The sequence below is a fragment of the Phyllobates terribilis genome, unplaced genomic scaffold (genome assembly GCF_046119375.1).
Source record: "Phyllobates terribilis strain yellow unplaced genomic scaffold, ASM4611937v1 Scaffold_2__4_contigs__length_985480577, whole genome shotgun sequence".
Taxonomy (NCBI): Eukaryota; Metazoa; Chordata; class Amphibia; order Anura; family Dendrobatidae; genus Phyllobates; species Phyllobates terribilis.
In genome coordinates, this window is record NW_027362762.1 from 557259889 (window position 1) to 557287399 (window position 27511).

Consider the following 27511-nt stretch of genomic DNA (forward strand, 5'->3'; position numbering starts at 1 on the left):
ATATTTAGTCGTCTTCAGCCAATTTTCTGGATTTCTGAAAATTTCACTTTTTTGTCAAAATATCCACTAAATGAGGGAATAATATGTTTGAGGGTACCCCAGGAGAGTTCTAAATGTGTGTGGGAAGAATATATATCCCACAAGGGTAAAATTGAAAAAAGTTGAAAAAAATTTTTTTTTGGACTTAGTTATTTTTCCGGCGTTTATCAGACTTTCAGATAGGGGAAATGTCAGTGAGCGTTCCGATTTCAGTTCCAGAGTGATTCGCCCAATGAGTCCTTGATATTTAGTCGTTTTCAGCCAATATTCTGGATTTTTGAAAACTTCACTTTTTTGTGAAAATATCCACTAAATGAGGGAATAATATGTATGAGGGTACCCCAGGAGAGTTCCAAATGTGTGTGGGTAGAATATATATCCCACAAGGGTAAAATTGAAAACATTTTTTTTTTTTGGACTTAGTGATTTTTCCGGCATTTATCAGACTTTAAGATAGGGGAAATGTCAGTGAGCGTTCCGATTTCAGTTCCAGAGCGATTCGCCCAATGAGTCTTTGATATTTAGTCGTTTTCAGCCAATTTTCTGGATTTTTGAAAATTTCACTTTTTAGTGAAAATATCCACTAAATGAGGGAATAATATGTATGAGGGTACCCCAGGAGAGTTCCAAATGTGTGTGGGTAGAATATATATCAAACGGGGGTAAAATTGAAAAAAGTTTAAAAAAATTTTTTTTTGGACTTAGTCATTTTTCTGGCGTTTATCAGACTTTCAGATAGGGGAAATGTCAGTGAGCGTTCCGATTTCTGTTCCAGAGTGATTCGCCCAGTCAGTCCTTGATATTTAGTCGTTTTCAGCCAATTTTCTGGATTTTTGAAAACTTCACTTTTTTGTGAAAATATCCACTAAATGAGGGAATAATATGTGTGAGGGTACACCAGGAGAGATCCAAATGTGTGTGGGTAGAATATATATCCCACGGGGGTAAAATTGAAAAAAGTTGAAAAAAATTTTTTTTTGGACTTGGTCATTTTTCTGGCGTTTATCAGACTTTAAGATAGGGGAAATGTCAGTGAGCATTCCGATTTCAGTTCCAGAATGATTCGCCCAATGAGTCTTTGATATTTAGTCGTCTTCAGCCAATTTTCTGGATTTCTGAAAATTTCACTTTTTTGTCAAAATATCCACTAAATGAGGGAATAATATGTTTGAGGGTACCCCAGGAGAGTTCTAAATGTGTGTGGGAAGAATATATATCCCACAAGGGTAAAATTGAAAAAAGTTGAAAAAAATTTTTTTTTGGACTTAGTTATTTTTCCGGCGTTTATCAGACTTTCAGATAGGGGAAATGTCAGTGAGCGTTCCGATTTCAGTTCCAGAGTGATTCGCCCAATGAGTCCTTGATATTTAGTCGTTTTCAGCCAATATTCTGGATTTTTGAAAACTTCACTTTTTTGTGAAAATATCCACTAAATGAGGGAATAATATGTATGAGGGTACCCCAGGAGAGTTCCAAATGTGTGTGGGTAGAATATATATCCCACAAGGGTAAAATTGAAAACATTTTTTTTTTTGGACTTAGTGATTTTTCCGGCATTTATCAGACTTTAAGATAGGGGAAATGTCAGTGAGCGTTCCGATTTCAGTTCCAGAGCGATTCGCCCAATGAGTCTTTGATATTTAGTCGTTTTCAGCCAATTTTCTGGATTTTTGAAAATTTCACTTTTTAGTGAAAATATCCACTAAATGAGGGAATAATATGTATGAGGGTACCCCAGGAGAGTTCCAAATGTGTGTGGGTAGAATATATATCAAACGGGGGTAAAATTGAAAAAAGTTTAAAAAAATTTTTTTTTGGACTTAGTCATTTTTCTGGCGTTTATCAGACTTTCAGATAGGGCAAATGTCAGTGAGCGTTCTGATTTCAGTTCCAGAGCGATTCACCCAATGAGTCCTTGATATTTAGTCGTTTTCAGCCAATTTTTTGGATTTTTTAAAATTTCACTTTTTTGTGAAAATATCCACTAAATGAGGGAATACTATGTGTGAGGGTACCCCAGGAGAGTTCCAAATGTGTGTGGGTAGAATATATAGCCCACGGGGGTAAAATTGAAAAAAGTTGAAAAAAATTTTTTTTTGGACTGTCATTTTTCCGGCGTTTATCAGACTTTCAGATAGGGGAAATGTCAGTGAGCATTCCGATTTCAGTTCCAGAGCGATTCGCCCAATGAGTCCTTGATATTTAGTCGTTTTCAGCCAATTTTCTGGATTTTTGAAAATTTCACTTTTTTGTCAAAATATCCACTAAATGAGGGAATAATATATGTGATGGTACCCCAGGAGAGTTCTAAATGTGTGTGGGAAGAATATATATCCCACGGGGGTAAAATTGAAAAAAGTTTGAAAAAATTTTTTTTTGGACTTAGTCATTTTTCCGACATTTATCAGACTTTCAGATAGGGGAAATGTGAGTGAGCGTTCCGATTTCAGTTCCAGAGCGATTCGCCCAATGAGTCCTTAATATTTAGTCGTTTTCAGCCAATTTTCTGGATTTTTGAAAATTTCACTTTTTTGTGAAAATATCCACTAAATGAGGGAATAATATGTGTGAGGGTACACCAGGAGAGTTCCAAATGTGTGTGGGTAGAATATATATCCCACGGGGGTAAAATTGAAAAAAGTTGAAAAAAATTTTTTTTTGGACTTGGTCATTTTTCTGGCATTTATCAGACTTTAAGATAGGGGAAATGTCAGTGAGCGTTCCGATTTCAGTTCCAGAGTGATTCGCCAAGGAGTCTTTGATATTTAGTCGTCTTCAGCCAATTTTCTGGATTTTTGAAAATTTCACTTTTTTGTGAAAATATCCACTAAATGAGGGAATAATATGTGTGAGGGTACCCCAGGAGAGTTCCAAATGTGTGTGGGTAGAATATATATCCCACGGGGGTAAAATTGAAAACATATTTTTTTTTGGACTTAGTCATTTTTCCGACGTTTATTAGACTTTCAGATAGGGGAAATGTCAGTGAGCGTTCCGATTTCTGTTCCAGAGTGATTCGCCCAGTCAGTCCTTGATATTTAGTCGTCTTCAGCCAATTTTCTGAATTTTTGAAAATTTCACTTTTTTGTGAAAATATCCACTAAATGAGGGAATAATATGTATGAGGGTACCCCAGGAGAGTTCCAAATGTGTGTGGGTAGAATATATATCCCATGGGGGTAAAATTCAAAAAAGTTGAAAAAATTTTTTGGGGGGATTTAGTCATTTTTCTGGCATTTATCAGACTTTAAGATAGGGGAAATGTCAGTGAGCATTCCGATTTCAGTTCCAGAGCGATTCGCCCAATGAGTCTCTGATATTTAGTCGTTTTCAGCCAATTTTCTGGATTTTTGAAAACTTCACTTTTTTGTGAAAATATCCACTAAATGAGGGAATAATATGTGTGAGGGTACACCAGGAGAGATCCAAATGTGTGTGGGTAGAATATATATCCCACGGGGGTAAAATTGAAAAAAGTTGAAAAAAATTTTTTTTTGGACTTGGTCATTTTTCTGGCGTTTATCAGACTTTAAGATAGGGGAAATGTCAGTGAGCGTTCCGATTTTAGTTCCAGAGTGATTCGCCCAATGAGTCCTTGATATTTAGTCGTTTTCAGCCAATTTTCTGGATTTTTGAAAATTTCACTTTTTTGTGAAAATATCCACTAAATGAGGGAATAATATATGTGATGGTACCCCAGGAGAGTTCTAAATGTGTGTGGGAAGAATATATATCCCACGGGGGTAAAATTGAAAAAAGTTTTAAAAAATTTTTTTTTGGACTTAGTCATTTTTCCGACATTTATCAGACTTTCAGATAGGGGAAATGTGAGTGAGCGTTCCGATTTCAGTTCCAGAGCGATTCGCCCAATGAGTCCTTAATATTTAGTCGTTTTCAGCCAATTTTCTGGATTTTTGAAAATTTCACTTTTTTGTGAAAATATCCACTAAATGAGGGAATAATATGTGTGAGGGTACACCAGGAGAGTTCCAAATGTGTGTGGGTAGAATATATATCCCACGGGGGTAAAATTGAAAACATTTTTTTTTTTGGACTTAGTCATTTTTCCGACGTTTATTAGACTTTCAGATAGGGGAAATGTCAGTGAGCGTTCCGATTTCTGTTCCAGAGTGATTCGCCCAGTCAGTCCTTGATATTTAGTCGTCTTCAGCCAATTTTCTGAATTTTTGAAAATTTCACTTTTTTGTCAAAATATCCACTAAATGAGGGAATAATATGTGTGAGGGTACCCCAGGAGAGTTCTAAATGTGTGTGGGAAGAATATATATCCCACAAGGGTAAAATTGAAAAAAGTTGAAAAAAATTTTTTTTTGGACTTAGTTATTTTTCCGACGTTTATCAGACTTTCATATAGGGGAAATGTCAGTGAGCGTTCCGATTTCAGTTCCAGAGTGATTCGCCCAATGAGTCCTTGATATTTAGTCGTTTTCAGCCAATTTTCTGGATTTTTGAACATTTCACTTTTTTGTGAAAATATCCACTAAATGAGGGAATAATATGTATGAGGGTACCCCAGGAGAGTTCCAAATGTGTGTGGGTAGAATATATATCCCATGGGGGTAAAATTCAAAAAAGTTGAAAAAATTTTTTGGGGGGATTTAGTCATTTTTCTGGCGTTTATCAGACTTTAAGATAGGGGAAATGTCAGTGAGCATTCCGATTTCAGTTCCAGAGCGATTCGCCCAATGAGTCTCTGATATTTAGTCGTTTTCAGCCAATTTTCTGGATTTTTGAAAATTTCACTTTTTTGTGAAAATATCCACTAAATGAGGGAATAATATGTGTGAGGGTACACCAGGAGAGTTCCAAATGTGTGTGGGTAGAATATATATCCCACGTGGGTAAAATTGAAAAAAGTTGAAAAAAATTTTTTTTTGGACTTGGTCATTTTTCTGGCGTTTATCAGACTTTAAGATAGGGGAAATGTCAGTGAGCGTTCCGATTTCAGTTCCAGAGTGATTCGCCCAATGAGTCTTTGATATTTAGTCGTCTTCAGCCAATTTTCTGGATTTTTGAAAATTTCACTTTTTTGTGAAAATATCCACTAAATGAGGGAATAATATGTGTGAAGGTACCCCAGGAGAGGTCCAAATGTGTGTGGGTAGAATATATATCTGACGGGGGTAAAATTGAAAAAAGTTGAAAAAAAATTTTTTTTGGACTTAGTCATTTTTCCGGCGTTTATCAGACTTTCAGATAGGGGAAATGTCAGTGAGCGTTCCGATTTCAGTTCCAGAGTGATTCGCCCAATGAGTCTTTGATATTTAGTCGTCTTCAGCCAATTTTCTGAATTTTTGAAAATTTCACTTTTTTGTCAAAATATCCACTACATGAGGGAATAATATGTGTGAGGGTACCCCAGGAGAGTTCTAAATGTGTGTGGGAAGAATATATATCCCACAAGGATAAAATTGAAAAAAGTTGAAAAAAATTTTTTTTTGGACTTAGTTATTTTTCCGGCGTTTATCAGACTTTCATATAGGGGAAATGTCAGTGAGCGTTCCGATTTCAGTTCCAGACTGATTCGCCCAATGAGTCCTTGATATTTAGTCGTTTTCAGCCAATTTTCTGGATTTTTGAAAACTTCACTTTTTTGTGAAAATATCCACTAAATGAGGGAATAATATGTATGAGGGTACCCCAGGAGAGTTCCAAATGTGTGTGGGTAGAATATTTATCTGACGGGGGTAAAATTGAAAAAAGTTGAAAAAAAATTTTTTTTGGACTTGGTCATTTTTCTGCCGTTTATCAGACTTTAAGATAGGGGAAATGTCAGTGAGCATTCCGATTTCAGTTCCAGAGCGATTCGCCCAATGAGTCTCTGATATTTAGTCGTTTTCAGCCAATTTTCTGGATTTTTGAAAATTTCACTTTTTTGTGAAAATATCCACTAAATGAGGGAATAATATGTGTGAGGGTACACCAGGAGAGTTCCAAATGTGTGTGGGTAGAATATATATCCCACGTGGGTAAAATTGAAAAAAGTTGAAAAAAATTTTTTTTTGGACTTGGTCATTTTTCTGGCGTTTATCAGACTTTAAGATAGGGGAAATGTCAGTGAGCGTTCCGATTTCAGTTCCAGAGTGATTCGCCCAATGAGTCTTTGATATTTAGTCGTCTTCAGCCAATTTTCTGGATTTTTGAAAATTTCACTTTTTTGTGAAAATATCCACTAAATGAGGGAATAATATGTGTGAAGGTACCCCAGGAGAGGTCCAAATGTGTGTGGGTAGAATATATATCTGACGGGGGTAAAATTGAAAAAAGTTGAAAAAAAATTTTTTTTGGACTTAGTCATTTTTCCGGCGTTTATCAGACTTTCAGATAGGGGAAATGTCAGTGAGCGTTATGATTTCAGTTCCAGAGTGATTCGCCCAATGAGTCTTTGATATTTAGTTGTCTTCAGCCAATTTTCTGAATTTTTGAAAATTTCACTTTTTTGTCAAAATATCCACTACATGAGGGAATAATATGTGTGAGGGTACCCCAGGAGAGTTCTAAATGTGTGTGGGAAGAATATATATCCCACAAGGATAAAATTGAAAAAAGTTGAAAAAAATTTTTTTTTGGACTTAGTTATTTTTCCGGCGTTTATCAGACTTTCATATAGGGGAAATGTCAGTGAGCGTTCCGATTTCAGTTCCAGACTGATTCGCCCAATGAGTCCTTGATATTTAGTCGTTTTCAGCCAATTTTCTGGATTTTTGAAAACTTCACTTTTTTGTGAAAATATCCACTAAATGAGGGAATAATATGTATGAGGGTACCCCAGGAGAGTTCCAAATGTGTGTGGGTAGAATATTTATCTGACGGGGGTAAAATTGAAAAAAGTTGAAAAAAAATTTTTTTTGGACTTGGTCATTTTTCTGCCGTTTATCAGACTTTAAGATAGGGGAAATGTCAGTGAGCATTCCGATTTCAGTTCCAGAGTGATTCGCCCAATGAGTCTTTGATATTTAGTCGTCTTCAGCCAATTTTCTGGATTTTTGAAAATTTCACTTTTTTGTGAAAATATCCACTAAATGAGGGAATAATATGTGTGAGGGTACCCCAGGAGAGGTCCAAATGTGTGTGGGTAGAATATATATCTGAAGGGGGTAAAATTGAAAAAAGTTGAAAAAAAATTTTTTTTGGACTTAGTCATTTTTCCGGCGTTTATCAGACTTTCAGATAGGGGAAATGTCAGTGAGCATTCCGATTTCAGTTCCAGAGTAATTTGCCCAATGAGTCTTTGATATTTAGTCGTCTTCAGCCAATTTTCTGGATTTTTGAAAATTTCACTTTTTTGTCAAAATATCCACTAAATGAGGGAATAATATGTATGAGGGTACCCCAGGAGAGTTCCAAATGTGTGTGGGTAGAATATATATCCCACGGGGGTAAAATTGAAAACATTTTTTTTTTTGGACTTAGTGATTTTTCCGGCGTTTATCAGACTTTCAGATAGGGGAAATGTCAGTGAGCGTTCCGATTTCAGTTCCAGAGTGATTCGCCCAATGAGTCTTTGATATTTAGTCGTCTTCAGCCAATTTTCTGAATTTTTGAAAATTTCACTTTTTTGTCAAAATATCCACTAAATGAGGGAATAATATGTGTGAGGGTACCCCAGGAGAGTTCCAAATGTGTGTGGGTAGAATATATATCCCACGGGGGTAAAATTGAAAAAAGTTGAAAAAAATTTTTTTTTGTACTTGGTCATTTTTCTGGCGTTTATCAGACTTTAATATAGGGGAAATGTCAGTGAGCGTTCCGATTTCAGTTCCAGAGCGATTCGCCCAATGAGTCTTTGATATTTAGTCGTTTTCAGCCAATTTTCTGGATTTTTGAAAATTTCACTTTTTTGTGAAAATATCCACTAAATGAGGGAATAATATGTATGAGGGTACCCCAGGAGAGTTCCAAATGTGTGCGGGTAGAATATATATCCCACGGGGGTAAAATTGAAAAAAGTTGAAATAAATTTTTTTGGACATAGTCATTTTTCCGGCGTTTATCAGACTTTCAGATAGGGGAAATGTCAGTGAGCATTCTGATTTCAGTTCCAGAGTGATTCACCCAATGAGTCCTTGATATTTAGTCGTTTTCAGCCAATTTTCTGGATTTTTGAAAATTTCACTTTTTTGTGAAAATATCCACTAAATGAGGGAATAATATATGTGATGGTACCCCAGGAGAGTTCTAAATGTGTGTGGGAAGAATATATATCCCACGGGGGTAAAATTGAAAAAAGTTTTAAAAAATTTTTTTTTGGACTTAGTTATTTTTCCGACGTTTATCAGACTTTCATATAGGGAAATGTCAGTGAGCGTTCCGATTTCAGTTCCAGAGTGATTCGCCCAATGAGTCCTTGATATTTAGTCGTTTTCAGCCAATTTTCTGGATTTTTGAAAACTTCACTTTTTTGTGAAAATATCCACTAAATGAGGGAATAATATGTATGAGGGTACCCCAGGAGAGTTCCAAATGTGTGTGGGTAGAATATATATCCCACGGGGGTAAAATTGAAAAAAGTTGAAAAAAATTTTTTTTTGGACTTGGTCATTTTTCTGGCGTTTATCAGACTTTAAGATAGGGGAAATGTCAGTGAGCGTTCCGATTTCAGTTCCAGAGCGATTTGCCCAATGAGTCCTTGATATTTAGTCGTTTTCAGCCAATTTTCTGGATTTTTGAACATTTCACTTTTTTGTGAAAATATCCACTAAATGAGGGAATAATATGTATGAGGGTACCCCAGGAGAGTTCCAAATGTGTGTGGGTAGAATATATATCCCATGGGGGTAAAATTCAAAAAAGTTGAAAAAATTTTTTTGGGGGATTTAGTCATTTTTCTGGCGTTTATCAGACTTTAAGATAGGGGAAATGTCAGTGAGCATTCCGATTTCAGTTCCAGAGCGATTCGCCCAATGAGTCTCTGATATTTAGTCGTTTTCAGCCAATTTTCTGGATTTTTGAAAATTTCACTTTTTTGTGAAAATATCCACTAAATGAGGGAATAATATGTGTGAGGGTACACCAAGAGAGTTCCAAATGTGTGTGGGTAGAATATATATCCCACGTGGGTAAAATTGAAAAAAGTTTAAAAAAATTTTTTTTTGTACTTGGTCATTTTTCTGGCGTTTATCAGACTTTAATATAGGGGAAATGTCAGTGAGCGTTCCGATTTCAGTTCCAGAGCGATTCGCCCAATGAGTCTTTGATATTTAGTCGTTTTCAGCCAATTTTCTGGATTGTTGAAAATTTCACTTTTTTGTGAAAATATCCACTAAATGAGGGAATAATATGTATGAGGGTACCCCAGGAGAGTTCCAAATGTGTGCGGGTAGAATATATATCCCACGGGGGTAAAATTGAAAAAAGTTGAAAAAAATTTTTTTTGGACTTAGTCATTTTTCCGGCGTTTATCAGACTTTCAGATAGGGGAAATGTCAGTGAGCATTCTGATTTCAGTTCCAGAGTGATTCACCCAATGAGTCCTTGATATTTAGTCGTTTTCAGCCAATTTTCTGGATTTTTGAAAATTTCACTTTTTTGTGAAAATATCCACTAAATGAGGGAATAATATGTATGAGGGTACCCCAGGAGAGTTCCAAATGTGTGTGGGTAGAATATTTATCTGACGGGGGTAAAATTGAAAAAAGTTGAAAAAAAATTTTTTTTGGACTTAGTCATTTTTCCGGCGTTTATCAGACTTTCAGATAGGGGAAATGTCAGTGAGCGTTCCGATTTCAGTTCCAGAGTGATTCGCCCAATGAGTCTTTGATATTTAGTCGTCTTCAGCCAATTTTCTGAATTTTTGAAAATTTCACTTTTTTGTCAAAATATCCACTAAATGAGGGAATAATATGTGTGAGGGTACCCCAGGAGAGTTCTAAATGTGTGTGGGAAGAATATATATCCCACAAGGGTAAAATTGAAAAAAGTTGAAAAAAATTTTTTTTTGGACTTAGTTATTTTTCCGGCGTTTATCAGACTTTCATATAGGGGAAATGTCAGTGAGCGTTCCGATTTCAGTTCCAGAGTGATTCGCCCAATGAGTCCTTGATATTTAGTCGTTTTCAGCCAATTTTCTGGATTTTTGAAAACTTCACTTTTTTGTGAAAATATCCACTAAATGAGGGAATAATATGTATGAGGGTACCCCAGGAGAGTTCCAAATGTGTGTGGGTAGAATATATATCCCACGGGGGTAAAATTGAAAAAATTTGAAAAAAATTTTTTTTTGGACTTAGTCATTTTTCCGGCGTTTATCAGACTTTCAGATAGAGGAAATGTCAGTGAGCGTTCCGATTTCTGTTCCAGAGTGATTCGCCCAATGAGTCCTTGATATTTAGTCGTTTTCAGCCAATTTTCTGGATTTTTGAAAATTTCACTTTTTTGTGAAAATATCCACTAAATGAGGGAATAAAATGTATGAGGGTACCCCAGGAGAGTTCCAAATGTGTGTGGGTAGAATATATATCCCATGGGGGTAAAATTCAAAAAAGTTGAAAAATTTTTTTTGGGGGATTTAGTCATTTTTCTGGCGTTTATCAGACTTTAAGATAGGGGAAATGTCAGTGAGCATTACGATTTCAGTTCCAGAGTGATTCGCCCAATGAGTCTTTGATATTTAGTCGTTTTCAGCCAATTTTCTGGATTTTTGAAAATTTCACTTTTTTGTGAAAATATCCACTAAATGAGGGAATAATATGTATGAGGGTACCCCAGGAGAGTTCCAAATGTGTGTGGGTAGAATATATATCCCATGGGGGTAAAATTGAAAAAAGCTTAAAAATTTTTTTTTTGGAATTTAGTCATTTTTCTGGCGTTTATCAGACTTTAAGATAGGGGAAATGTCAGTGAGCGTTCCGATTTCAGTTCCAGAGTGATTCGCCCAATGAGTCCTTGATATTTAGTCGTTTTCAGCCAATTTTCTGGATTTTTGAAAATTTCACTTTTTTGTGAAAATATCCACTAAATGAGGGAATAATATGTATGAGGGTACCCCAGGAGAGTTCCAAATGTGTGTGGGTAGAATATATATCCCACGGGGGTAAAATTGAAAACATTTTTTTTGGGGAATTTAGTCATTTTTCTGGCGTTTATCAGACTTTAAGATAGGGGAAATGTCAGTGAGCGTTCCGATTTCAGTTCCAGAGCGATTCGCCCAATGAGTCCTTGATATTTAGTTGGTTTCAGCCAATTTTCTGGATTTTTGAAAATTTCACTTTTTTGTGAAAATATCCACTAAATGAGGGAATAATATGTATGAGGGTACCCCAGGAGAGTTCCAAATGTGTGTGTGTAGAATATATATCCCACGGGGGTAAAATTGCAAAAAGTTGAAAAAAATTTTTTTGGGACTTAGTCATTTTTCCGGCGTTTATCAGACTTTCAGATAGGGGAAATGTCAGTGAGCATTCTGATTTCAGTTCCAGAGTGATTCGCCCAATGAGTCCTTGATATTTAGTCGTTTTCAGCCAATTTTCTGGATTTTTGAAAATTTCACTTTTTTGTGAAAATATCCACTAAATGAGGGAATAATATGTATGAGGGTACCCCAGGAGAGTTCCAAATGTGTGTGGGTAGAATATTTATCTGACGGGGGTAAAATTGAAAAAAGTTGAAAAAAAATTTTTTTTGGACTTGGTCATTTTTCTGGCGTTTATCAGACTTTAAGATAGGGGAAATGTCAGTGAGCATTCCGATTTCAGTTCCAGAGTGATTCGCCCAATGAGTCTTTGATATTTAGTCGTCTTCAGCCAATTTTCTGGATTTTTGAAAATTTCACTTTTTTGTGAAAATATCCACTAAATGAGGGAATAATATGTGTGAGGGTACCCCAGGAGAGGTCCAAATGTGTGTGGGTAGAATATATATCTGACGGGGGTAAAATTGAAAAAAGTTGAAAAAAAATTTTTTTTGGACTTAGTCATTTTTCCGGCGTTTATCAGACTTTCAGATAGGGGAAATGTCAGTGAGCGTTCCGATTTCAGTTCCAGAGTGATTCGCCCAATGAGTCTTTGATATTTAGTCGTCTTCAGCCAATTTTCTGAATTTTTGAAAATTTCACTTTTTTGTCAAAATATCCACTAAATGAGGGAATAATATGTGTGAGGGTACCCCAGGAGAGTTCTAAATGTGTGTGGGAAGAATATATATCCCACAAGGGTAAAATTGAAAAAAGTTGAAAAAAATTTTTTTTTGGACTTAGTTATTTTTCCGGCGTTTATCAGACTTTCATATAGGGGAAATGTCAGTGAGCGTTCCGATTTCAGTTCCAGAGTGATTCGCCCAATGAGTCCTTGATATTTAGTCGTTTTCAGCCAATTTTCTGGATTTTTGAAAACTTCACTTTTTTGTGAAAATATCCACTAAATGAGGGAATAATATGTATGAGGGTACCCCAGGAGAGTTCCAAATGTGTGTGGGTAGAATATATATCCCACGGGGGTAAAATTGAAAAAATTTGAAAAAAATTTTTTTTTGGACTTAGTCATTTTTCCGGCGTTTATCAGACTTTCAGATAGAGGAAATGTCAGTGAGCGTTCCGATTTCTGTTCCAGAGTGATTCGCCCAATGAGTCCTTGATATTTAGTCGTTTTCAGCCAATTTTCTGGATTTTTGAAAATTTCACTTTTTTGTGAAAATATCCACTAAATGAGGGAATAAAATGTATGAGGGTACCCCAGGAGAGTTCCAAATGTGTGTGGGTAGAATATATATCCCATGGGGGTAAAATTCAAAAAAGTTGAAAAATTTTTTTTGGGGGATTTAGTCATTTTTCTGGCGTTTATCAGACTTTAAGATAGGGGAAATGTCAGTGAGCATTACGATTTCAGTTCCAGAGTGATTCGCCCAATGAGTCTTTGATATTTAGTCGTTTTCAGCCAATTTTCTGGATTTTTGAAAATTTCACTTTTTTTTGAAAATATCCACTAAATGAGGGAATAATATGTATGAGGGTACCCCAGGAGAGTTCCAAATGTGTGTGGGTAGAATATATATCCCATGGGGGTAAAATTGAAAAAAGCTTAAAAATTTTTTTTTTGGAATTTAGTCATTTTTCTGGCGTTTATCAGACTTTAAGATAGGGGAAATGTCAGTGAGCGTTCCGATTTCAGTTCCAGAGTGATTCGCCCAATGAGTCCTTGATATTTAGTCGTTTTCAGCCAATTTTCTGGATTTTTGAAAATTTCACTTTTTTGTGAAAATATCCACTAAATGAGGGAATAATATGTATGAGGGTACCCCAGGAGAGTTCCAAATGTGTGTGGGTAGAATATATATCCCACGGGGGTAAAATTGAAAACATTTTTTTTTGGGAATTTAGTCATTTTTCTGGCGTTTATCAGACTTTAAGATAGGGGAAATGTCAGTGAGCGTTCCGATTTCAGTTCCAGAGCGATTCGCCCAATGAGTCCTTGATATTTAGTTGGTTTCAGCCAATTTTCTGGATTTTTGAAAATTTCACTTTTTTGTGAAAATATCCACTAAATGAGGGAATAATATGTATGAGGGTACCCCAGGAGAGTTCCAAATGTGTGTGTGTAGAATATATATCCCACGGGGGTAAAATTGCAAAAAGTTGAAAAAAATTTTTTTGGGACTTAGTCATTTTTCCGGCGTTTATCAGACTTTCAGATAGGGGAAATGTCAGTGAGCATTCTGATTTCAGTTCCAGAGTGATTCGCCCAATGAGTCCTTGATATTTAGTCGTTTTCAGCCAATTTTCTGGATTTTTGAAAATTTCACTTTTTTGTGAAAATATCCACTAAATGAGGGAATAATATGTATGAGGGTACCCCAGGAGAGTTCCAAATGTGTGTGGGTAGAATATATATCCCACGGGGGTAAAATTGAAAACATTTTTTTTTTTGGACTTAGTCATTTTTCCGACGATTATTAGACTTTCAGATAGGGGAAATGTCAGTGAGCGTTCCGATTTCAGTTCCAGAGTGATTCGTCCAATGAGTCTTTGATATTTAGTCGTCTTCAGCCAATTTTCTGGATTTTTGAAAATTTCACTTTTTTGTGAAAATATCCACTAAATGAGGGAATAATATATGTGAGGGTACCCCAGGAGAGGTCCAAATGTGTGTGGGTAGAATATATATCTGACGGGGGTAAAATTGAAAAAAGTTGAAAAAAAATTTTTTTTGGACTTAGTCATTTTTCCGGCGTTTATCAGACTTTAAGATAGGGGAAATGTCAGTGAGCATTCCGATTTCAGTTCCAGAATGATTCGCCCAATTAGTCTTTGATATTTAGTCGTCTTCAGCCAATTTTCTGGATTTCTGAAAATTTCACTTTTTTGTCAAAATATCCACTAAATGAGGGAATAATATGTGTGAGGGTACCCCAGGAGAGTTCTAAATGTGTGTGGGAAGAATATATATCCCACAAGGGTAAAATTGAAAAAAGTTGAAAAAAATTTTTTTTTGGACTTAGTTATTTTTCCGGCGTTTATCAGACTTTCAGATAGGGGAAATGTCAGTGAGCGTTCCGATTTCAGTTCCAGAGTGATTCGCCCAATGAGTCCTTGATATTTAGTCGTTTTCAGCCAATATTCTGGATTTTTGAAAACTTCACTTTTTTGTGAAAATATCCACTAAATGAGGGAATAATATGTATGAGGGTACCCCAGGAGAGTTCCAAATGTGTGTGGGTAGAATATATATCCCACGGGGGTAAAATTGAAAACATTTTTTTTTTTGGACTTAGTGATTTTTCCGGCGTTTATCAGACTTTAAGATAGGGGAAATGTCAGTGAGCGTTCCGATTTCAGTTCCAGAGCGATTCGCCCAATGAGTCTTTGATATTTAGACGTTTTCAGCCAATTTTCCGGATTTTTGAAAATTTCACTTTTTTGTGAAAATATCCACTAAATGAGGGAATAATATGTGTGAGGGTACCCCAGGAGAGTTCCAAATGTGTGTGGGTAGAATATATATCCCATGGGGGTAAAATTGAAAAAAGTTTAAAAATTTTTTGGGGGGAATTTAGTCATTTTTCTGGCGTTTATCAGACTTTAAGATAGGGGAAATGTCAGTGAGCGTTCCGATTTCAGTTCCAGAGCAATTCGCCCAATGAGTCTTTGATATTAAGTCGTTTTCAGCCAATTTTCTGGATTTTTGAAAATTTCACTTTTTTGTCAAAATATCCACTAAATGAGGGAATAATATGTGTGAGGGTACCCCAGGAGAGTTCTAAATGTGTGTGGGAAGAATATATATCCCACAAGGGTAAAATTTAAAAAAGTTGAAAAAAAATTTTTTTTGGACTTATTTTTCCGGCGTTTATCAGACTTTCAGATAGGGGAAATGTCAGTGAGCGTTCCGATTTCAGTTCCAGAGTGATTCGCCCAATGAGTCCTTGATATTTAGTCGTTTTCAGCCAATTTTCTGAATTTTTGAAAACTTCACTTTTTTGTGAAAATATCCACTAAATGAGGGAATAATATGTATGAGGGTACCCCAGGAGAGTTCCACATGTGTGTGGGTAGAATATATATCCCACGGGGGTAAAATTGAAAAAAGTTGAAAAAAATTTTTTTTTTGGACTTGGTCATTTTTCTGGCGTTTATCAGATTTTAAGATAGGGGAAATGTCAGTGAGCGTTCCGATTTCAGTTCCAGAGCGATTTGCCCAATGAGTCCTTGATATTTAGTCGTTTTCAGCCAATTTTCTGGATTTTTGAACATTTCACTTTTTTGTGAAAATATCCACTAAATGAGTGAATAATATGTGTGAGGGTACCCCAGGAGAGTTCCAAATGTGTGTGGGAAGAATATATATCCCACGGGGGTAAAATTGAAAAAAGTTGAAAGAAATTTTTTTTTGGACTTAGTCATTTTTCCGGCGTTTATCAGACTTTCAGATAGGGGAAATGTCAGTGAGCGTTCCGATTTCAGTTCCAGAGCGATTCGCCCAATGAGTCCTTGATATTTATTCGTTTTCAGCCAATTTTCTGGATTTTTGAAAATTTCACTTTATTGTCAAAATATCCACTAAATGAGGGAATAATATGTGTGAGGGTACCCCAGGAGAGGTCCAAATGTGTGTGGGTAGAATATATATCTGACGGGGGTAAAATTGAAAAAAGTTGAAAAAAAATTTTTTTTGGACTTAGTCATTTTTCCGGCGTTTATCAGACTTTCAGATAGGGGATGTCAGTGAGCGTTCCGATTTCAGTTCCAGAGTGATTCGCCCAATGAGTCTTTGATATTTAGTCGTCTTCAGCCAATTTTCTGAATTTTTGAAAATTTCACTTTTTTGTCAAAATATCCACTAAATGAGGGAATAATATGTGTGAGGGTACCCCAGGAGAGTTCTAAATGTGTGTGGGAAGAATATATGTCCCACAAGGGTAAAATTGAAAAAAGTTGAAAAAAATTTTTTTTTGGACTTAGTTATTTTTCCGGCGTTTATCAGACTTTCATATAGGGGAAATGTCAGTGAGCGTTCCGATTTCAGTTCCAGAGTGATTCGCCCAATGAGTCCTTGATATTTAGTCGTTTTCAGCCAATTTTCTGGATTTTTGAAAACTTCACTTTTTTGTGAAAATATCCACTAAATGAGGGAATAATATGTATGAGGGTACCCCAGGAGAGTTCCAAATGTGTGTGGGTAGAATATATATCCCACGGGGGTAAAATTGAAAAAAGTTGAAAAAAATTTTTTTTTGTACTTGGTCATTTTTCTGGCGTTTATCAGACTTTAATATAGGGGAAATGTCAGTGAGCGTTCCGATTTCAGTTCCAGAGCGATTCACCCAATGAGTCTTTGATATTTAGTCGTTTTCAGCCAATTTTCTGGATTTTTGAAAATTTCACTTTTTTGTGAAAATATCCACTAAATGAGGGAATAATATGTATGAGGGTACCCCAGGAGAGTTCCAAATGTGTGCGGGTAGAATATATATCCCACGGGGGTAAAATTGAAAAAAGTTGAAAAAAATTTTTTTTTGGACTTAGTTATTTTTCCGGCGTTTATCAGACTTTCAGATAGGGCAAATGTCAGTGAGCGTTCCGATTTCAGTTCCAGAGCGATTTGCCCAATGAGTCCTTGATATTTAGTCGTTTTCAGCCAATTTTCTGGATTTTTGAACATTTCACTTTTTTGTGAAAATATCCACTAAATGAGGGAATAATATGTGTGAGGGTACCCAAGGAGAGTTCCAAATGTGTGTGGGAAGAATATATGTCCCACGGGGTTAAAATTGAAAAAAGTTGAAAAAAATTTTTTTTTGGACTTAGTCATTTTTCCGGCGTTTATCAGACTTTCAGATAGGGGAAATGTCAGTGAGCGTTCCGATTTCAGTTCCAGAGCGATTCGCCCAATGAGTCCTTGATATTTATTCGTTTTCATCCAATTTTCTGGATTTTTGAAAATTTCACTTTTTTGTCAAAATATCCACTAAGTGAGGGAATAATATGTGTGAGGGTACCCCAGGAGAGTTCTAAATGTGTGTGGGTAGAATATATATCCCACAGGGGTAAAATTTAAAAAAGTTTAAAAAAATTTTTTTTTGGACTTAGTCATTTTTCCGGCGTTTATCAGACTTTCAGATAGAGGAAATGTCAGTGAGCGTTCCGATTTCTGTTCCAGAGTGATTCGCCCAATGAGTCCTTGATATTTAGTCGTTTTCAGCCAATTTTCTGGATTTTTGAAAATTTCACTTTTTTGTGAAAATATCCACTAAATGAGGGAATAAAATGTATGAGGGTACCCCAGGAGAGTTCCAAATGTCTGTGGGTAGAATATATATCCCATGGGGGTAAAATTCAAAAAAGTTGAAAAAATTTTTTTGGGGGATTTAGTCATTTTTCTGGCGTTTATCAGACTTTAAGATAGGGGAAATGTCAGTGAGCATTACGATTTCAGTTCCAGAGTGATTCGCCCAATGAGTCTTTGATATTTAGTCGTTTTCAGCCAATTTTCTGGATTTTTGAAAATTTCACTTTTTTGTGAAAATATCCACTAAATGAGGGAATAATATGTATGAGGGTACCCCAGGAGAGTTCCAAAGGTGTGTGGGCAGAATATATATCCCATGGGGGTAAAATTGAAAAAAGCTTAAAAATTTTTTTTTTGGAATTTAGTCATTTTTCTGGCGTTTATCAGACTTTAAGATAGGGGAAATGTCAGTGAGCGTTCCGATTTCAGTTCCAGAGCGATTCGCCCAATGAGTCTTTGATATTTAGTCAGTTTCAGCCAATTTTCTGGATTTTTGAAAATTTCACTTTTTTGTGAAAATATCCACTAAATGAGGGAATAATATGTATGAGGGTACCCCAGGAGAGTTCCAAATGTGTGTGTGTAGAATATATATCCCACGGGGGTAAAATTGCAAAAAGTTGAAAAAAATTTTTTTTGGAGTTAGTCATTTTTCCGGCGTTTATCAGACTTTCAGATAGGGGAAATGTCAGTGAGCATTCTGATTTCAGTTCCAGAGTGATTCGCCCAATGAGTCCTTGATATTTAGTCGTTTTCAGCCAATTTTCTGGATTTTTGAAAATTTCACTTTTTTGTGAAAATATCCACTAAATGAGGGAATAATATGTATGAGGGTACCCCAGGAGAGTTCCAAATGTGTGTGGGTAGAATATTTATCTGACGGGGGTAAAATTGAAAAAAGTTGAAAAAAAATTTTTTTTGGACTTAGTCATTTTTCCGACGTTTATCAGACTTTCAGATAGGGGAAATGTCAGTGAGCATTCCGATTTCAGTTCCAGAGTGATTCGCCCAATGAGTCCTTGATATTTAGTCGTTTTCAGCCAATTTTCTGGATTTTTGAAAATTTCACTTTTTTGTGAAAATATCCACTAAATGAGGGAATAATATGTATGAGGGTACCCCAGGAGAGTTCCAAATGTGTGTGGGTAGAATATATATCCCACGGGGGTAAAATTGAAAACATTTTTTTTTGGGAATTTAGTCATTTTTCTGGCGTTTATCAGACTTTAAGATAGGGGAAATGTCAGTGAGCGTTCCGATTTCAGTTCCAGAGCGATTCGCCCAATGAGTCCTTGATATTTAGTCGGTTTCAGCCAATTTTCTGGATTTTTGAAAATTTCACTTTTTTGTGAAAATATCCACTAAATGAGGGAATAATATGTATGAGGGTACCCCAGGAGAGTTCCAAATGTGTGTGTGTAGAATATATATCCCACGGGGGTAAAATTGCAAAAAGTTGAAAAAAATTTTTTTTGGACTTAGTCATTTTTCCGGCGTTTATCAGACTTTCAGATAGGGGAAATGTCAGTGAGCATTCTGATTTCAGTTCCAGAGTGATTCGCCCAATGAGTCCTTGATATTTAGTCGTTTTCAGCCAATTTTCTGGATTTTTGAAAATTTCACTTTTTTGTGAAAATATCCACTAAATGAGGGAATAATATGTATGAGGGTACCCCAGGAGAGTTCCAAATGTGTGTGGGTAGAATATATATCCCACGGGGGTAAAATTGAAAACATTTTTTTTTTTTGGACTTAGTCATTTTTCCGACGATTATTAGACTTTCAGATAGGGGAAATGTCAGTGAGCGTTCCGATTTCAGTTCCAGAGTGATTCGTCCAATGAGTCTTTGATATTTAGTCGTCTTCAGCCAATTTTCTGGATTTTTGAAAATTTCACTTTTTTGTGAAAATATCCACTAAATGAGGGAATAATATATGTGAGGGTACCCCAGGAGAGGTCCAAATGTGTGTGGGTAGAATATATATCTGACGGGGGTAAAATTGAAAAAAGTTGAAAAAAAATTTTTTTTGGACTTAGTCATTTTTCCGGCGTTTATCAGACTTTAAGATAGGGGAAATGTCAGTGAGCATTCCGATTTCAGTTCCAGAATGATTCGCCCAATGAGTCTTTGATATTTAGTCGTCTTCAGCCAATTTTCTGGATTTCTGAAAATTTCACTTTTTTGTCAAAATATCCACTAAATGAGGGAATAATATGTGTGAGGGTACCCCAGGAGAGTTCTAAATGTGTGTGGGAAGAATATATATCCCACAAGGGTAAAATTGAAAAAAGTTGAAAAAAATTTTTTTTTGGACTTAGTTATTTTTCCGGCGTTTATCAGACTTTCAGATAGGGGAAATGTCAGTGAGCGTTCCGATTTCAGTTCCAGAGTGATTCGCCCAATGAGTCCTTGATATTTAGTCGTTTTCAGCCAATATTCTGGATTTTTGAAAACTTCACTTTTTTGTGAAAATATCCACTAAATGAGGGAATAATATGTATGAGGGTACCCCAGGAGAGTTCCAAATGTGTGTGGGTAGAATATATATCCCACGGGGGTAAAATTGAAAACATTTTTTTTTTTGGACTTAGTGATTTTTCCGGCGTTTATCAGACTTTAAGATAGGGGAAATGTCAGTGAGCGTTCCGATTTCAGTTCCAGAGCGATTCGCCCAATGAGTCTTTGATATTTAGTCGTTTTCAGCCAATTTTCTGGATTTTTGAAAATTTCACTTTTTTGTGAAAATATCCACTAAATGAGGGAATAATATGTGTGAGGGTACCCCAGGAGAGTTCCAAATGTGTGTGGGTAGAATATATATCCCATGGGGGTAAAATTGAAAAAAGTTTAAAAATTTTTTGGGGGGAATTTAGTCATTTTTCTGGCGTTTATCAGACTTTAAGATAGGGGAAATGTCAGTGAGCGTTCCGATTTCAGTTCCAGAGCAATTCGCCCAATGAGTCTTTGATATTAAGTCGTTTTCAGCCAATTTTCTGGATTTTTGAAAATTTCACTTTTTTGGCAAAATATCCACTAAATGAGGGAATAATATGTGTGAGGGTACCCCAGGAGAGTTCTAAATGTGTGTGGGAAGAATATATATCCCACAAGGGTAAAATTTAAAAAAGTTGAAAAAAAATTTTTTTTGGACTTATTTTTCCGGCGTTTATCAGACTTTAAGATAGGGGAAATGTCAGTGAGCGTTCCGATTTCAGTTCCAGAGTGATTCGCCCAATGAGTCCTTGATATTTAGTCGTTTTCAGCCAATTTTCTGGATTTTTGAAAACTTCACTTTTTTGTGAAAATATCCACTAAATGAGGGAATAATATGTATGAGGGTACCCCAGGAGAGTTCCACATGTGTGTGGGTAGAATATATATCCCACGGGGGTAAAATTGAAAAAAGTTGAAAAAAATTTTTTTTTTGGACTTGGTCATTTTTCTGGCGTTTATCAGATTTTAAGATAGGGGAAATGTCAGTGAGCATTCCGATTTCAGTTCCAGAGCGATTTGCCCAATGAGTCCTTGATATTTAGTCGTTTTCAGACAATTTTCTGGATTTTTGAACATTTCACTTTTTTGTGAAAATATCCACTAAATGAGTGAATAATATGTGTGAGGGTACCCCAGGAGAGTTCCAAATGTGTGTGGGAAGAATATATATCCCACGGGGGTAAAATTGAAAAAAGTTGAAAGAAATTTTTTTTTGGACTTAGTCATTTTTCCGGCGTTTATCAGACTTTCAGATAGGGGAAATGTCAGTGAGCGTTCCGATTTCAGTTCCAGAGCGATTCGCCCAATGAGTCCTTGATATTTATTCGTTTTCAGCCAATTTTCTGGATTTTTGAAAATTTCACTTTATTGTCAAAATATCCACTAAATGAGGGAATAATATGTGTGAGGGTACCCCAGGAGAGTTCTAAATGTGTGTGGGTAGAATATATATCCCAAGGGGGTAATATTGAAAAAAGTTGAAAAATTTTTTTTTTTGGACTTAGTGATTTTTCCGGTGTTTATCAGACTTTCAGATAGGGGAAATGTCAGTGAGCGTTCCGATTTCAGTTCCAGAGCGATTCGCCCAATGAGTCCTTGATATTTAGTCGTTTTCAGCCAATTTTCTGGATTTTTGAAAATTTCACTTTTTTGTGAAAATATCCACTAAATGAGGGAATAATATGTGTGAGGGTACCCCAGGAGAGGTCCAAATGTGTGTGGGTAGAATATATATCTGCCAGGGGTAAAATTGAAAAAAGTTGAAAAAAAATTTTTTTTGGACTTAGTCATTTTTCCGGCGTTTATCAGACTTTCAGATAGGGGAAATGTCAGTGAGCATTCCGATTTCAGTTCCAGAGTGATTCGCCCAATGAGTCCTTGATATTTAGTCGTTTTCAGCCAATTTTCTGGATTTTTGAAAATTTCACTTTTTTGTGCAAATATCCACTAAATGAGGGAATAATATGTATGAGGGTACCCCAGGAGAGTTTCAAATGTGTGTGGGTAGAATATATATCCCACGGGGGTAAAATTGAAAAAAGTTGAAAAAAATTTTTTTTGGGATTTAGTCATTTTTCCGACGTTTATCAGACTTTCAGATAGGGGAAATGTCAGTGAGCATGCCGATTTCAGTTCCAGAGTGATTCGCCCAATGAGTCCTTGATATTTAGTCGTTTTCAGCCAATTTTCTGGATTTTTGAAAATTTCACTTTTTTGTGAAAATATCCACTAAATGAGGGAATAATATGTGTGAGGGTGCCGAAGAAGAGTTCCAAATGTGTGTGGGTAGAACATATATCCCACGGGGGTAAAATTGAAAAAAGTTGAAAAAATTTTTTTTTTGGACTTAGTCATTTTTCCGACGTTTATCAGACTTTCAGATAGGAGAAATGTCAGTGAGCGTTTCGATTTCAGTTCCAGAGCGATTCGCCCAATAAGTCCTTGATATTTAGTCGTTTTCAGCCAATTTTCTTGATTTTTGAAAATTACACTTTTTTGTGAAAATATCCACTAAATGAGGGAATAATATGTGTGAGGGTACCGAAGGAGAGTTCCAAATGTGTGTGGGTAGAATATATATCCCACGGGGGTAAAATTGAAAAAAGTTGAAAAAATTTTTTTTTGGACTTAGTCATTTTTCCGGCGTTTATCAGACTTTCAGATAGGGGAAATGTCAGTGAGCGTTCCGATTTCAGTTCCAGAGCGATTCGCCCGATGAGTCCTTGATAATTAGTCGTTTTCAGCCAATTTTCTGGATTTTTGAAAATTTCACTTTTTTGTGAAAATATCCACTAAATGAGGGAATAATATGTGTGAGGGTACCCCAGGAAAGTTCCAAATGTGTGTGGGTAGAATATATATCCCACGGGGGTAAAATTTAAAAAAGTTGAAAAAAATATTTTTTTAGACTTAGTCATTTTTCCGGCGTTTATCAGACTTTCAGATAGGGGAAATGTCAGTGAGCGTTCCGATTTTAGTTCCAGAGCGATTCGCCCAATGAGTCCTTGTTATTTAGTTGTTTTCAGCCAATTTTCTGGATTTTTGAAAATTTCACTTTTTTGTGAAAATATCCACTAAATTAGGGAATAAAAAGTGTGAGGGTACCCCAGGAGAGTTCCAAATGTGTGTGGGAAGAATATATATCCCACGGGGGTAAAATTGAAAAAGTTGAAAAAAATTTTTTTTTGGACTTAGTCATTTTTCTGGGGTTTATCAGACTTTAAGATAGGGGAAATGTCAGTGAGCATTCCAATTTCAGTTCCAGAGCGATTCGCCCAATGAGTCCTTGATATTTAGTCGTTTTCAGCCAATTTTCTGGATTTTTGAAAATTTCACTTTTTTGTGAAAATATCCACTAAAAGAGGGAATAATATGTATGAGGGTACCCCAGGAGAGTTCCAAATGTGTGTGGGTAGAATATATATCCCACGGGGGTAAAATTGAAAAAAGTTGAAAAGAATTTTTTTGGGACTTAGTCATTTTTCCGGCGTTTATCAGACTTTAAGATAGGGGAAATGTCAGTGAGCATTCCGATTTCAGTTCCAGAATGATTCGCCCAATTAGTCTTTGATATTTAGTCGTCTTCAGCCAATTTTCTGGATTTCTGAAAATTTCACTTTTTTGTCAAAATATCCACTAAATGAGGGAATAATATGTGTGAGGGTACCCCAGGAGAGTTCTAAATGTGTGTGGGAAGAATATATATCCCACAAGGGTAAAATTGAAAAAAGTTGAAAAAAATTTTTTTTTGGACTTAGTTATTTTTCCGGCGTTTATCAGACTTTCAGATAGGGGAAATGTCAGTGAGCGTTCCGATTTCAGTTCCAGAGTGATTCGCCCAATGAGTCCTTGATATTTAGTCGTTTTCAGCCAATATTCTGGATTTTTGAAAACTTCACTTTTTTGTGAAAATATCCACTAAATGAGGGAATAATATGTATGAGGGTACCCCAGGAGAGTTCCAAATGTGTGTGGGTAGAATATATATCCCACGGGGGTAAAATTGAAAACATTTTTTTTTTTGGACTTAGTGATTTTTCCGGCGTTTATCAGACTTTAAGATAGGGGAAATGTCAGTGAGCGTTCCGATTTCAGTTCCAGAGCGATTCGCCCAATGAGTCTTTGATATTTAGACGTTTTCAGCCAATTTTCCGGATTTTTGAAAATTTCACTTTTTTGTGAAAATATCCACTAAATGAGGGAATAATATGTGTGAGGGTACCCCAGGAGAGTTCCAAATGTGTGTGGGTAGAATATATATCCCATGGGGGTAAAATTGAAAAAAGTTTAAAAATTTTTTTGGGGGAATTTAGTCATTTTTCTGGCGTTTATCAGACTTTAAGATAGGGGAAATGTCAGTGAGCGTTCCGATTTCAGTTCCAGAGCAATTCGCCCAATGAGTCTTTGATATTAAGTCGTTTTCAGCCAATTTTCTGGATTTTTGAAAATTTCACTTTTTTGTCAAAATATCCACTAAATGAGGGAATAATATGTGTGAGGGTACCCCAGGAGAGTTCTAAATGTGTGTGGGAAGAATATATATCCCACAAGGGTAAAATTTAAAAAAGTTGAAAAAAAATTTTTTTTGGACTTATTTTTCCGGCGTTTATCAGACTTTCAGATAGGGGAAATGTCAGTGAGCGTTCCGATTTCAGTTCCAGAGTGATTCGCCCAATGAGTCCTTGATATTTAGTCGTTTTCAGCCAATTTTCTGGATTTTTGAAAACTTCACTTTTTTGTGAAAATATCCACTAAATGAGGGAATAATATGTATGAGGGTACCCCAGGAGAGTTCCACATGTGTGTGGGTAGAATATATATCCCACGGGGGTAAAATTGAAAAAAGTTGAAAAAAATTTTTTTTTTGGACTTGGTCATTTTTCTGGCGTTTATCAGATTTTAAGATAGGGGAAATGTCAGTGAGCGTTCCGATTTCAGTTCCAGAGCGATTTGCCCAATGAGTCCTTGATATTTAGTCGTTTTCAGCCAATTTTCTGGATTTTTGAACATTTCACTTTTTTGTGAAAATATCCACTAAATGAGTGAATAATATGTGTGAGGGTACCCCAGGAGAGTTCCAAATGTGTGTGGGAAGAATATATATCCCACGGGGGTAAAATTGAAAAAAGTTGAAAGAAATTTTTTTTTGGACTTAGTCATTTTTCCGGCGTTTATCAGACTTTCATATAGGGGAAATGTCAGTGAGCGTTCCGATTTCAGTTCCAGAGTGATTCGCCCAATGAGTCCTTGATATTTAGTCGTTTTCAGCCAATTTTCTGGATTTTTGAAAACTTCACTTTTTTGTGAAAATATCCACTAAATGAGGGAATAATATGTATGAGGGTACCCCAGGAGAGTTCCAAATGTGTGTGGGTAGAATATATATCCCACGGGGGTAAAATTGAAAAAAGTTGAAAAAAATTTTTTTTTGTACTTGGTCATTTTTCTGGCGTTTATCAGACTTTAATATAGGGGAAATGTCAGTGAGCGTTCCGATTTCAGTTCCAGAGCGATTCACCCAATGAGTCTTTGATATTTAGTCGTTTTCAGCCAATTTTCTGGATTTTTGAAAATTTCACTTTTTTGTGAAAATATCCACTAAATGAGGGAATAATATGTATGAGGGTACCCCAGGAGAGTTCCAAATGTGTGCGGGTAGAATATATATCCCACGGGGGTAAAATTGAAAAAAGTTGAAAAAAATTTTTTTTTGGACTTAGTTATTTTTCCGGCGTTTATCAGACTTTCAGATAGGGCAAATGTCAGTGAGCGTTCCGATTTCAGTTCCAGAGCGATTTGCCCAATGAGTCCTTGATATTTAGTCGTTTTCAGCCAATTTTCTGGATTTTTGAACATTTCACTTTTTTGTGAAAATATCCACTAAAAGAGGGAATAATATGTATGAGGGTACCCCAGGAGAGTTCCAAATGTGTGTGGGTAGAATATATATCCCACGGGGGTAAAATTGAAAAAAGTTGAAAAGAATTTTTTTAGGACTTAGTCATTTTTCCGGCGTTTATCAGACTTTAAGATAGGGGAAATGTCAGTGAGCATTCCGATTTCAGTTCCAGAATGATTCGCCCAATTAGTCTTTGATATTTAGTCGTCTTCAGCCAATTTTCTGGATTTCTGAAAATTTCACTTTTTTGTCAAAATATCCACTAAATGAGGGAATAATATGTGTGAGGGTACCCCAGGAGAGTTCTAAATGTGTGTGGGAAGAATATATATCCCACAAGGGTAAAATTGAAAAAAGTTGAAAAAAATTTTTTTTTGGACTTAGTTATTTTTCCGGCGTTTATCAGACTTTCAGATAGGGGAAATGTCAGTGAGCGTTCCGATTTCAGTTCCAGAGTGATTCGCCCAATGAGTCCTTGATATTTAGTCGTTTTCAGCCAATATTCTGGATTTTTGAAAACTTCACTTTTTTGTGAAAATATCCACTAAATGAGGGAATAATATGTATGAGGGTACCCCAGGAGAGTTCCAAATGTGTGTGGGTAGAATATATATCCCACGGGGGTAAAATTGAAAACATTTTTTCTTTTGGACTTAGTGAATTTTCCGGCGTTTATCAGACTTTAAGATAGGGGAAATGTCAGTGAGCGTTCCGATTTCAGTTCCAGAGCGATTCGCCCAATGAGTCTTTGATATTTAGACGTTTTCAGCCAATTTTCCGGATTTTTGAAAATTTCACTTTTTTGTGAAAATATCCACTAAATGAGGGAATAATATGTGTGAGGGTACCCCAGGAGAGTTCCAAATGTGTGTGGGTAGAATATATATCCCATGGGGGTAAAATTGAAAAAAGTTTAAAAATTTTTTTGGGGGAATTTAGTCATTTTTCTGGCGTTTATCAGACTTTAAGATAGGGGAAATGTCAGTGAGCGTTCCGATTTCAGTTCCAGAGCAATTCGCCCAATGAGTCTTTGATATTAAGTCGTTTTCAGCCAATTTTCTGGATTTTTGAAAATTTCACTTTTTTGTCAAAATATCCACTAAATGAGGGAATAATATGTGTGAGGGTACCCCAGGAGAGTTCTAAATGTGTGTGGGAAGAATATATATCCCACAAGGGTAAAATTTAAAAAAGTTGAAAAAAAATTTTTTTTGGACTTATTTTTCCGGCGTTTATCAGACTTTCAGATAGGGGAAATGTCAGTGAGCGTTCCGATTTCAGTTCCAGAGTGATTCGCCCAATGAGTCCTTGATATTTAGTCGTTTTCAGCCAATTTTCTG